Below are 13369 nucleotides of genomic sequence, written 5' to 3'. Positions count from 1 at the left end.
TAGGACGTCGATGACCGTTTCTCGGTCGCCAGCTGCACTAGCAGAGGCAACAACGAAACAATTGAGAATGCGCGCATTGATCGTGGCCGGATACAATAGCCTTTTGGGAAAGTGTTTCGGCGGTTTGTAGTGAGCTTTTGTGCTTTCACTTCTCAGAAAATAATTGGGCACGTTATGTGCATTCTTTTCCTACTTATTTGACGTATGAAATTTCACGTCTTGTTTATATACGAAGAGGAAAGTTATAGAGATGAATGTACGGCAATTTTCTCTTTTCTCCGCATAAAACTGCGGAACCTCACTGCTCAGTCCAGCAGCTCACACGCTCCGCGTGAGTCACGTAGCTTGCGATATGATGTTGCTTCTAACCGAGCTATGAATAGGTCCGAAGGCTCCGTTGGGGAAATTTGACGCCCAGCTCGAGCCACGGAGACGTTAGCGCTGAGTAAGGGCGAAAGGAGTCATTCCAGGCACGCAAGTTCTCTGGGGTGTACCGTTACTCGCTCGAGTTTCTTCGAGGTGGGGAGCCCGTCTTCGAGAAATGATACCTTGGAATTGGCACCTACTGCCAGTCCCTTACTCACCGAAATTACAAAGCGTCGCTGGTGCAACCGGCTACCGTTCCCCCTTTTTTGGGGGGGATCCTTGTCCCGTGTTCCCACAAATATTGTGCAGCAAATAAGTACCGGCCTTTTGCAGAGTAATATTCAGAAAAAAACAACGATGCAAAATAACCGCAGAAAATGTTATCGAGCAGGGGAAAAAACATCCCCGGAATATCGCTTACAGTTACAGCGCGTAGTAATGAACGTGACTGCCAGCCTATATGCTGCCACGCGAAAATGTTCGTGCGTTATTTTGATTCATACAAGAATAATTAGCTGGACTTATTTGTTGTAAGTTTTGATAATACGGCTGTCAGCTCACCAAGGCGGTGATATTTTTAAGCTAATAGTTTTAAACGTTAAGAATGCCGAGAAAAGTGTGATCCTAAAAGTAAAGGCCCGACTAAGAAAAATAAATGCCACCACGGAATTCTCAATAAATATATAAGCATCGGACAAGTGCGGTCTTTCTATAGCGACGAAGCACTATTTTCAACTAGTAAGTTTTTTTCTTTTTTTTTTTTGAAATTCCGTTTCATGAAATGCTGTGATTTCAAGAAACGGAGACGGGACTACATTTTCTGTTTCATAAAAGCATATGAAAGGGTTCCGACATCGTCGCTGGCTCTGAAGACATTTCTAGAGATTAAACTACGCATTGCGACTCGGGCGACAAGGGAAAATAATTAAAGCCGTTCTACTCAGTGTGAAAGCTGTCAGAAGCGCACAGCAGTGATTCGCCATAATGGGCAAGTGGCGCCGTTATCCGCACAATGCTACCACCCATCACGCTCTTCGCCGCCCTGTCTCATTCCTCTGTTGATGAATTGAACGGAGGTTTGTCCGACGCATTTCAAATTTCCCGCCTTCTCAGTGCTTGCGCGCCCCCTGCCCGAAACTGCGTCAGCGGGAGTTCTGTTCTTTTTGCGCTTGCTTTTCCTCCCGCACGCGGCGGCGTTGCCCTCCCTGCCACTTTGTTTCGCTTACTATCGTATAAACACCAACCCAACGAGCCTTTCTAACTAAATGAACGCGGGCGCTGGCGGTTAATAACGTATATTTTACCTCAAATGTACCTGCAGTTTTCTTCGCGCTAAACAACGGGGAGATGTATGACAAGCGCCAGTGGTTCACGAGGTTTGAGCGCTTATGACTACATAAGCCACTTGGCTTTCGAAGCCTCTGGGTTACGCCGCGACGGCAACCGCTACGACGGAACGCCGTGGGGCTCTACTTTGGTCCAGCGAGCGAGCTACGACGACAAGGCGAGCCCCTAAAGTGCTTTGCACTTAGAAGAGCTACTTGGTCACTGGCGAGGCGCATGAAGCGCGGCCCATATGGAGCGAATTTCGCCGACGGATAAAAGAACAGTTTCCCCTGTGTATCTGGGAGAGCTATAGGTCGCCTACAAACGGCCTGCTTGACGTCACCGCGGAAGCCCGACGGTCGCCGCCGGGCGGCGCGTTCCACGTTTTAAGTGTGCGACCCCAAACCATCCACCGCCGGCGTCGGCGGCGTCGGCGTCGGCGGCGTCCGCAGCGCTCTTTAAAGAAGAAACAGCGTCCGGCGCCAGGTTTCGATCCGAGGACTTTGCGGGCCGCAGCCCGACGCTCTACCGAATAAGCTACGGACGCTTTTTTTTTTTTATTGGAATAAGCTACGGACGCGACGCTGATATTGTCAGTAACGCGCCTTATATCTTTAACGCATTCAAACTACGTCGTCAGCGGCGTGCGTTGGCGACTCAGCGGCGTTATAGCGGCTTGATAACTGCGTGGTGTACACGTGATACTACAAACCCGATGGAAGAGATGGAAGAGAAGGCGGCGAGGCGGTGGGCTGCGGGGGCCGAGCGCAAGCGCCGCAAGCGGGCCGACAACCGTGCATTCGCACTTTCACATTCTCCCCCACGGGGAAATGCGGGGGAATTTTTTTTTTCCTTGCAAGGCCGCTCCATGTTGGCCGAACGACCGAGCGATGCGATGCGATGAGATGTTTTTTTTTTTTTTTTTTTTTTGGGGGGGGGGGGAGAAAAGGGCCCGAAACTGTCCCTACAAAAGAAACCGTCCCCAAACAATCTTGGTCTTAATGCCGTATATAGCGCCTTTATTCCTCCTCGCAACTCGGATAATGTTTTGTCATGGGTTTAGCAGCTAAATCTCTATTGTGACAAACCTTAGCGAGCACGTGGCAAATTCGTCCCATAGCAACAAATGAGCAGGCGTCACGCATTCGTTAAGCTTCAATCAACGGCCCGTTTACCCATCCATAACAAATCTGAATTTCGTTCGCCCTGTGTTGGCTTTGTAGGCCCAAATGCAGTGCCTCCAGAAGAGAACTAATTGTGCGAGAAACCATGCAAACAACATCGCTGAACCCGTGCAGAGGTAACGATTTCTCGTCTCACTTCACGTCTTGTTTTTTTGTTTCGTTTTTTTTTTCGACCCGTTCGGTACATACGGGCAGATTTTTTTTTCTCTACTTGTACCTTGGCTGGCGTCACGCCATGGCAGGTGTTTGACTTGTTGCGCCAACCAATACCTTAAACGCTGCGAGTAAATATCGTTCCTCAAGCCAATGCATATGTCCACGGCAATCGACCGAACATGACGTGCACAGTACGTATCCCAGTCTGCTTCTGAGACAATTCCACTCCACTCGAGCGGCCGTTCGGGCACGTATTTGTCCTCGTTACAAATCGATTCGACAAGGGATACGTTTTTCACAACCGTAAACAGCAATCCAAGTTTGCTCGCGGGGGATTTAATTTCAAGTCCGTGATTCGGGGCACGATACGCTAAAAGCAGCGATACGCCCGAGAGATACACTCACTCGTCGATGATGCCCTTGAAGAGAATGTTGGTCGACGAGCCTATTATAGATCCCGTGCCGCCAATGTTTGAAGAGTAAGCAATAGACAGGAGGAAGATCTTCTTCAATAGGTCGTGGTTCTTCCTTATTAAGGCTCCGCTGAAAGAAAAAATAAAGGCGAAGAAGAAGGCAGGTATAAGAAATTGCGTTGTGCGTCACGCGAAAGTTTCACTCGAAACTTGAGTACACACGAAAGGAAGGATGGCGGAAACATTAAGAAGGCCATGGCCTAGATTCGGAGATATTGTTGGCTCTTGCAAGAACCGTCTGTGATGGGCATTCGGTTTCTCTGCCGTCAAGCTTCCGGGCGCTTTAGTCCGCTTGACAACAGATTATGTGGCGGTTAAAAGGGTGTGGTGTTGGATAGCTTAATGCTTACTATAATAGTGTAAAGAACGACATGTCTTGAATGCTTCGCCCGCCATTGTACGATTCAGTAACCGAAATAATAATTGGCTGTTTCTGTAAAATTTCTCGTGTAATGAGTGCTATGATACAAAAAACGCAATAATATTTCTAACTTTAAGAATGTAGCAAAATTTGAAACATACGCTACCCAAAATTTCTGGTTCTGCCCCGCTAACGTTCAATTGTAAGTATAAGACTTGCCTTCCGCATAAATTACTGGAGGAATCCGGGTTCAAAGATCTATGAACGACGTTCAAATGTTCCCACACGCTCCCAAGCACAACGAAATAAATTTGATTGATTGATTGATTGATTGATTGATTGATTGATTGATTGATCGATCGATTGATTGATTGATTGATTGATTGATTGATTGATTGATTGATTGATTGATTGATTGATTGATTGATTGATTGATTGATTGATTGATTGATTGATTGATTGATTGATTGACTGATCGATTGATCGATTGATCGATTGATCGATTGATTGATTGATTGATTGATTGATTGATTGATTGATTGATTGATTGATTGATTGATTGATTGATTGATTGATTGATTGATTGATTGATTGATTGATTGATTGTGGGGTCTAACTGCCGAAGCTACTCCCATAGGCTATGAGGCGCGCCGTAGCACAGGGCTTCGTATTAATTTTGACCACCTAGGGATCTTTAACGTGCGCCTAAATCTCGAACACACGGGCGTTTTTGCTTTTCACCTCCATGAGAATAGCGGCCGCCGCGCCGCGAATCAAACCCGCATCCTTGGGCTCAGCAGCCCAACGCCTTAGCCACTGAGCCACCACGGCGGGTAACGACGTAAATTTAAAAAACTTCACAAAAAAATAAGTTGGTTATTTGAGTCCTCCTATAAACATGGGCACAACTTTCTCATTGTTTAGACAAGTAATGGGACGGTTATATTTGAGCAGTCAGTGGCAAGTTTGGCATCACTCGACAAGTTTACGCACAGTTCAATCGGGTACCACATCGCAATGGAAACCACTTTCGTTGATGTTCGTTCAACAAGTGGACATAAAGTGAAGCTTAATCAGTGACCAACCTTGGATCCGCGGTAATTCCAACTTCGAAATGATCATTTCCTGCATCCCCGTTTTGCTTGAGACCTGCAGGATTAATCTTGGGATTAGGCAGAATCTAACTAAAAAGAACACGACGAGGCTTCCGAGAAAAGAAAGAAAAGGTTAGCAATCAAGTTGTAGTGCTGTTGACAGGCACCACTATTCTACTCCGATCGATTTACTGAATTGATTTATTGATTATCTTTCTTCCGCAAGAAGGCTCGTAGCCCAGTTGGGAGTAGGCATTATAGGAAGGTGACAGTTCGGTGGAAGGTACTTGTGCCTTCACATGTGGATACCATCTTGGGGGAGTTTGTCAGGCTCGCCTCAGACTGCTCTAAAGCGACCTCTTTTTAGCGCGTAGCGGCCACTCTGGACGAGGAAAGATGGTTTGCTGCAGACAGGTCAGTAGGGGCTTGCCATGTCACAAGTAAAGCAGCCTTACTGAATAAAAAAAAATTCCAATGTCTAAGCATAGAACATTTAACAGGCACGTCGCAATTGCTGTGGCGTAAACATTTAATAAATGATCTCTGAACCAGACGATGCTTGTTGAAAATCGTTCGGCAGTTGCATGTTCACGTCATTAACGGGCGTGTGTAAGTTCGTGTTCATATCCTCATCCTTGTCGCTTTTCGTTTGATTTGCTTAATAAATAAATGTTCTCGAGGCAACTTACTTTTGTGGCGAATAGAAGTGAAAGTTGGTGATCGGTCTGCTCATTTGCGATAGCAGGTAACACCAAACGGCGTGAGTTTCTACCTTTTCATATCCCCTGCGATACATATGTGGTGCAGGCTGGGAACCTCTTTCCCTCTCACAGTCACCTTTTCATATCGAGGCCCATTTTGCTGAACAAAGGTATGAACAAAGTGCACACGAACGCCCCCTGATTATAAGAATCAATCATCGAAGACGAAAAGCGTACGCACGGTGCTGGCAGTCGTTGGTGGGCACCTGGTGGTAGGAAGGCGTCGCCATCTTGTGGTCAGTGCAATGGCCATTGGTCCCATGATGGTGGCCACGGCTGTGTTGGGCATCCACATGGACATGAACACTGTGATGCACATCAGCCCCAGCAGGACCCTGCGCATGAGCATGCGCGAACCAAAAAGGCAAGCAGTGACTTAGGCCGGAACACGAACAGTGAACAGTTCCCATTGAGTCCAGCTGAGTGCATCTACATTTCTGTGAGCATAAAGTCCTTGAACATCATCGCCATCACCTTCATCACTTCATCAACTGGCGTAGCAAGTTAGGCATTTTAGCCCGGCTAACATCACCAGACTTTATTAAAGATCTCTCTCTCTCTCTCTCTCTCTCTCTCTCTCTCTCTCTCTCTCTCTCTCTCTCTCTCTCTCTCTCTCTCTCTCTCTCTCTCTCTCTCTCTCTCTCTCTCTCTCTCTCTCTCTCTCTCTCTCTCTCTCTCTCTACGGTCGAAAAATTTTAAAAAAGGGTTCATAGATATCAATTAAAATCCGAGGTAGCACTTAAGTCGGTCGTGGGAATTACCTAGTGGCGTTGAGCGAAGCAGTATCTGCAATCTTTGTGCCTGCACGGAAGCGTTCAATTCCAAGAGTGCTCTGCACAGCTTCTAGCAGCTTGTCTTTTAAAAAAAATGGACGACATTTTTGCAACTGTCTTTTGGTTTAACGCGATACTCTGCCGTTTTTGCAGCAATCGGACGACCTGTCATCGTGAGCACAGGGTGAATGAATTGAATGTAATGAAGTGAATGTATTTGCTAAGCGAATATGAAAATACAAAAGGTAAGTTCAGTGACTACACAAGAAAAAAAATGACAGAGTTCTTTTTAAATATTCTTAAGTACATATGTTTGGTTACATATACACTGCTCACAACATTGTTCCGGTTTTTTTTTTTTGTTTTTTTTTTTTGCATTTTCGTATCTCGGGTATTGCTACTCTGGTTGCAATCCGATTGTTGTTTCATCCGTGTGCTTTTGCTATTCCCGTGCTATTTCGTTATTCTCTCTGTTTCAGTATATCGATTGATTGTAGGGTTTAACGCGCCGACGCACGCACGGGATGAGGCGTGCCGTAGTAGACGGCTCCGGATTAATTTTGACCACCTGGGTATCTTTAACGTGCGCCGAAATCTCGTACACACAGGCATTCTTGCTTTTCGCCTCCATCATAAAAGGGGCCGCCGCGGCCGGGAATCGAAACCGCGTCCTCGTGCTCAGCAGCACAACGCCTTAGCCACTGAGCCACCACGGCGTGTGCCTGTTTCAGTATAAGTAATTCTTCGCCTACTGTTCGAACTAACCGACTCTTTATAACGAAAGAAGAATTTAGAACTACTGCCATGCATATGCTGTGAGTGTGAGCACTCACGAGGTCTTTTAGATCACTTTTTGCCTGGGGAACCTCTGGCATTGCGCTGGAAAATAAAAGGTTGATTGATTGATTGATTGATTGATTCGTTAATTTGCAAGCGCCATCCTTGTGTTTTTTATCAATATTTAACGGCTACGGCTGGCGGGAAAAAATCCCGCCATCTCCACGAAGTGAATGATGATGAGAGGGGCGAAGCTAAAATGCTTATCGGTGAAACCGTGAAACATTGTTATAGGTCTTCTTGACGGCGCGCACCATCTGAATGAGTGAAGGACATAAGGCGCGTTCGTAGCCATGCTCGCGTCTCGGTTTGTAGCGCAGTGGGAATTGCGCCACGTACCTCCAGTCGCGGCCAGAGAGTCGTGGGATCGAAACCCGGCGCCGCCGCGTCAAGACCACCACTCCTCGCTCGCAAAGCTTGAGACTTCCCACTATTCCGTTGACAGGCCCGTCGACGACGTCGATGTTTGTGGTTGTTATGTACAGGTTGTTTTGGACGATGAGAATCTCCATGGGTAAGTTGGCGAATTCGGTGTGTGACATTTTAGCTACCTTGGCCATCGCCTACTGCAGAGCGTCTTGTGTCGCATACCCCCGGTACGTGTCTTGAGCTCGCAGGCGACAAACGACAACCTCTTCTTCTTCCTCTCCTCCTTGTTGGGTAGCAACGAACGCGTTGAACGTTTTGACTTCTTCGGCCAATCTTTGGTTGGCCAATCTTTATAATCTTTAGGGGGATCCTGCCACAATCACCATCATGGTGCCGTGTACAGCAGCAACAATGGACGGGACAGGGCCCGAGCAAGAGGAGCTTCGCCCCTAAAACGCCTTTTCCGCTTTGGCGACGCTTAGTTTCCGGCCAGGGAAGCATCTGCACATTCTGACCTTCAGTCACTCCGTTTATGCTGGACGGCGAAGTCTACTAAGTGGTTTTTTTTTTTTTTCATCTTTAATTTTACAGCGAAGATGTCTATGGCTAGGATTAAGTAGATTGTCTACGGCGCAAACTGAGCGCAGACCAACAATTTTCAGTGTGCGAAAAAAGTTATACAATAAAACAAGGTCCTAGGGTTTCCATATTTTTATAAAAGACGGCTTATGTTGCCCCTAGAAAAATGCCTTCTCTGCAGTGCATTCATTTATAGAGGCGAGTCCGATTTTAATGGGATCGGTGGAAGCTTGTTCTTTGTAAGTTGGCTTTCATGCATGGTGTGTTGTAAACACTGAAGCATGGCTGTCTTCGGAGGAATTATGGTTACAGCCTATATACTACCCTCTACCCCCTCCGCCTCTTTCCCGAGTCGTGCATATACTTCTCGGTACGCGCGGCGTCTCTCTACCCCCTAACATTGCGCATTGCCACGCGCTCTTGGGCGGCCGCCTGTGCGGCGCCTGCGAAAACCTCGTTGTCTCTAACCACCAGATCGCGTCACCGCCCTTGAAATTCAACATACAAAATAATCAACATTGCTAAGCCCCAATATACCAAATGCCACCAGCTCGCCCGCTTAGCTGGACTTCCCTCTTAGCAGGGTGGGAGCACTCTGATCTTTTCTTTTTTATATATAAGTGTGTTTCACGCCTGGAATAGAAGTCACGTGTTAGCGACCAGTTTGCTAGCTGTCGAAAACTGAAAATGGTGAATATTTTATTTTCAAAGATGTAAAAAGGGGCACTGCCTCTCTCTCTCTCTCTCTCTCTCTCTCTCTCTCTCTCTCTCTCTCTCTCTCTCTCTCTCTCTCTCTCTCTCTCTCTCTCTCTCTCTCTCTCTCTCTCTATCTATCTATCTATCTATCTATCTATCTATCTCTATCTCTCTCTCTCTCTCTCTCTCTCTCTCTCTCTCATTATCTCTCTCATTCTCTCTGTCCGTGCGTGCGTGTGTGTGTGCGTGTGTGTGTGTGTGTTCTCTTTAAGGCTGAGCAATTGTTCTTCTGTTTGTTGACCGCAACTCGGCTATACTCATTGCACGTTAAAGTATTATGAAAATGCAACGCCGTATCTAAGTTGTGCCGCAACTTTATGCCATTTTTTTATTTTTTTATTTATTTATAGCTGACTAACTATTTCCTACTGCAACGCTACACGGCTATTTCACGAGTTAACGTGAAAAAACAATGCAAGAAAAGAAGGCAAAAGCGCGTGAAAGCTGTTTTTCGGCCTAAAATGAGTTACAGTGTATCAAGGCAGGCAGAACCAAAGAAAACCAAAGTTATAAAATAGTGAATACTTTAGTAATACCCTTTCAACCATGGATTTTTTATTTCGAGCACAAACTTTTTTCTGCGTATTTTTCTAAGCGTTAGGACCCCATGAGATCACGAACAAAACAATAGCTTGGCTGTGCAAGAGCTTAGACGGCTTGTTACGTGACATCTAATATAGTAATAACGCAATTAAAATGCTTGTTTCAAGCTAAAAAATCCTAGTTTTATTAGCTTTTATGACACGCTGAGCCTAGAAACAAAACATACAGCTGTTAGTGCACGATTTTTTATATTTACAGGAGTGTCGTAAAACACCGTCATCAGTCTTGTGTTTACTACTACAATGTCTTGCTCCTTTTTTGCATACAGCTGCGAAAAAAAAAACGCAAGCATGTTGACGTTGGTCTCATGGGGCATCTTGGGAGAAGCATGTCTCAGAAAACAGGCTGTATTGGTTTTGTTTTCTAGGCGCGAGGGGAAATTTTCTGCGGCGGTGTCGAGTGACGACACCTTTGGTGTATAGCACGGAGTAAAATGAGCACGGCTGCGAAAAAGCACTGTTTCCAGCGGCGAATATTTAGTCGTAAATCTCTGACTTAATTTTTTCTCCTTCGACCCAACTTTACGAATAACTTTTCTTTAATTCCCTCACTTTGCCCAAAAACGTTCATGGCGCACGAATTATTATAACTGGATCATTTTTCATCACTAAAACGGGTCGCTGCCTGCTGTCAACTTTTAATCCACTTTCGGTGAACCAACGCCAGAAAAAACAGGATCGGAAAGTAACACCTACGGCGCGCGTCGTCATCAGGCAATTATATGTTAAATACATTCCTGGTGTACAGTTTTATTTAGCCATCTAATGAAGAAATTAAGTACGCTATCCATTGTACACAGGGCCAGCGGACCGTAAACTTGTTTTCGTATGGTCACTGTACGATGACTTATTCAGTCCACCCCACAACTGTCACTGCTCACCCGCCGCGGTGTGCTCGAGGTCGCGGGTTCGACTCCCAGCCAGTGCAGCCGCTTTTCTGATGGAGGCGAAAAGCAAAAAAACGCCCGTGTGCACAAGATTTCGGCGCACGTTAAAGATCCCCAGGTGGTCAAAATTAATCCGGAACCCTCCACTTCGGCGCGCCTCATCGCCTGCGTTGCGTCGGCGCGCTAAACCCTACGATCAATCAAATCAACTGTCACTGCTCCTTAATGAAAAACTATTAGACCAAATAACTGCTTTCCCTGACTTCACGAAAACTTCTTTATCTCGGCCTCTGCGCCCCAACATCATTATCTAACGCTCAGATAAAGGAAAGTGCACGCCCGGCAAGACACAGAGTATTGGGAAGCAACTGAGATCAACCGACCCTACAAAAAAAAAAAAAGAAAGAACCTGCCCTATGTTCGAACCAAATAATAAAACGGAAACGACCGTAAAGTACATCGCAGACTGCTCCGCTTCGCGAAATGGGGCAGCAGCGCGCCAACTTACGAGTCTTCATTTCCGCCGAGCTGCCTAGACGCCGCCATTCTCGTGTTTAGCTTCATTCGCGAAGCCAGTGGTCGCGGGGACGACCTCTGCCAACCTTGCCGAAGTTTCTCAATATGCACAGTATTCGTTCCGCCCGGCCAGACAACCGAGATATATCTTTTTTCCCCTTCATCCCGCCATACCCAAAGGCTTTGGCCTTGCGCTATCAAATCCCCGGATTTTTCACCGAAGCATGTATTTTTTACTCTGCCCCAAGCTAAAATGCTAGGGTGGTTTAGGAGAGAGATCAAAATGCAAGCAGTGCGCCATAAACATGGCTAGCGCTTACGCTGCGATGAAGACGAGGAGGAAAATAAACGGTGACACGAAAGCCACACAAATGGCTCACAAACATCTCTAGCTTCCGTCAGCAAAACAAAAAGGAAAAAAAAAAGAACAAAAGCTACAGACGTGTCTGGAAGGGCATCATCCCATATTCAGAGCCAGTAGACGAACAAGACTAAAAGAATGACAAATGAGGTCCGTCCAGACCATCACCGACTCAGAGTGGCCTGGATGACTGAATGAGCACGGCGCAATCTCCGGTGCCAAGGAAATATATCGGCGGAGTCACTGTTAAGGCAAGAAAGCGTCATTCCACCACCTCTTCATTGGCGGGGGCGACAGAAACATTTCCCGCCATAATCGTTACCCGCGCGGTAGTTGACAGGTTTCGTACCACTTCCATATCACGACCAATCAGGAAAAGGCGGCGGGCTCAGTCGACCACACGCGTGTTCCGTAGGCATTTCTTTCTAGGGGGCGTGTGGCTTGCCTTGCCAAAAGGCTCGCCGCACGAGTGCATTGTACCCGCGAGTGTAATATCGCCGATGGAAAGCGACACGCCGGGCAGTCTGGGGCCACCGCCCTTAAAAGGGCACGAGCCGGCGCTTTACAATAAGCGATATTGCGTCCATGCCGCTTCCACGTCCGAGAACCATACGTGGACGGGAAAGGCCAGCGGTCGAGGTTGCGCGTGATGCGTTGTTTCGGCGAATAGCCTGTTCGGATGATTGAAACTAACGCGTTGCTTTCCAGAAAGACGGGGAAGGGGTTTGAGGGGTGTGGGGTGAAGGAGGCTCTTCAGTCGGTTGCGGAAAGGGAGACGGGTAAACTGAACCAGCTACTTAAAGGAACTAACAGTATACAGGACGTTCCGCAAAACTTGCGCCAGCATTTGATTTGCAATGCCTAACTTCTCCCAAACGGAGCGTTCCTCCCACTTTCGTTTCGCAAAACTCACAAGATGGTTGTTTCGAAAAACTCAGGAGATGGTCGGGAAAAAATGCAGCATACTACGCACTTCCGTACGCACTGTAATAACTCCACCTCTCCCTCTTACATCTCTAGCGCCGAGTGCGCTGGCCTCTGGCAACCCCTCATACACGTAGCGGCTGGTGGTATTGTTTATCACAGCATATCTAATAAATATGTCGCGTAATTATACATACAGTACACTCCCGTTAAAACGAACTCGAAGGGAGCGTAAAAGTTTGTTCGTATTATCCGAAATTCGTCTTAAGCGGAGGTTTTTTCTATTGCGGACGTTACAAGAGAGCAAAAGCGTTGTTCGCCTTAACCGTAATGTTCGTCTTACCCGAGTTCGTCTTAATGGTGGAGCCCACTGTATATCATACAAAATTTACCCGCACAGGAGGGTGAAATTACACCTCAATGTTCCGAAGTGAAATCATTATCCATCGCACTACTAGAACATATATAACGACGCTGCTCCTCAGCCACCATGATAGCTGTACTGAGAATTGACCAGGCGATTTTATGACGTGCACATTGGTGAAGCCAGTGTCCACCGCAATGTGGGATATTTCCGTTTGTTTACTGGTCGTCACTAAGTACCTCCACAATAACGTCCAGAACTTCGCCCACAGTGAGCACTTCATTAAGCCCACGTGTCCAGAGAGGCTCACAGCCACTGTGTCCGCCCGCCCACTGATGCCTCCGCGCGGCGTAATAGTCCGCACCGCAGGGAGGAGGCGGCGAAAGAGGAGGAGGAGGAGGCACACCCACCTTCCCTCGCTGGTTCCGAGGGTGAGGAGGCACTTGAAGGCGAGCCGCTCGTGCAGGTCGCTCGACTCGATGGCAGTGGCGATCATAAGGGACGCCATGAACAGCAGGCCAGTATTCTGCGCCCAGGACGAAAGGGTTGAGAAAGAAAGAAAGAAAGAAAGAAAGAAAGAAAGAAAGAAAGAAAGAAAGAAGATGGCAGGCCTCGTTTCATCAGCCAGACAAACGCTAGAAGCATTCCACATCAAGCTTCTGTAGAGACGTCTTTTTTTT

General features: G+C 47.0%; 1 pseudogene across 1 annotated transcript in view; it reads right to left on the bottom strand.

Annotated features, from left to right (window-relative positions):
- The window catches only part of LOC144146135 (Na(+)/citrate cotransporter-like), a 75942-nt pseudogene that overhangs the window by 15919 nt on the left and 46654 nt on the right, over positions 1-13369 (bottom strand). Inside the window, exons 4-7 of the transcript XR_013317665.1 lie at positions 13100-13215; positions 5912-6056; positions 4952-5015; positions 3438-3575 (exon numbers count right to left, since the gene is read on the bottom strand). The product of XR_013317665.1 is annotated as a Na(+)/citrate cotransporter-like (transcript). The remainder of the gene's footprint in view (positions 1-3437; positions 3576-4951; positions 5016-5911; positions 6057-13099; positions 13216-13369) is intronic.

This window comes from Haemaphysalis longicornis, unplaced genomic scaffold (assembly GCF_048455015.1).
Source record: "Haemaphysalis longicornis isolate Haplotype H1 unplaced genomic scaffold, Haemaphysalis longicornis Haplotype H1 scaffold_7, whole genome shotgun sequence".
NCBI lineage: Eukaryota > Metazoa > Arthropoda > Arachnida > Ixodida > Ixodidae > Haemaphysalis > Haemaphysalis longicornis.
The sequence above is the reverse complement of the archived record's forward strand: the minus strand, read 5'-3'. Positions and strand labels throughout refer to the sequence as shown.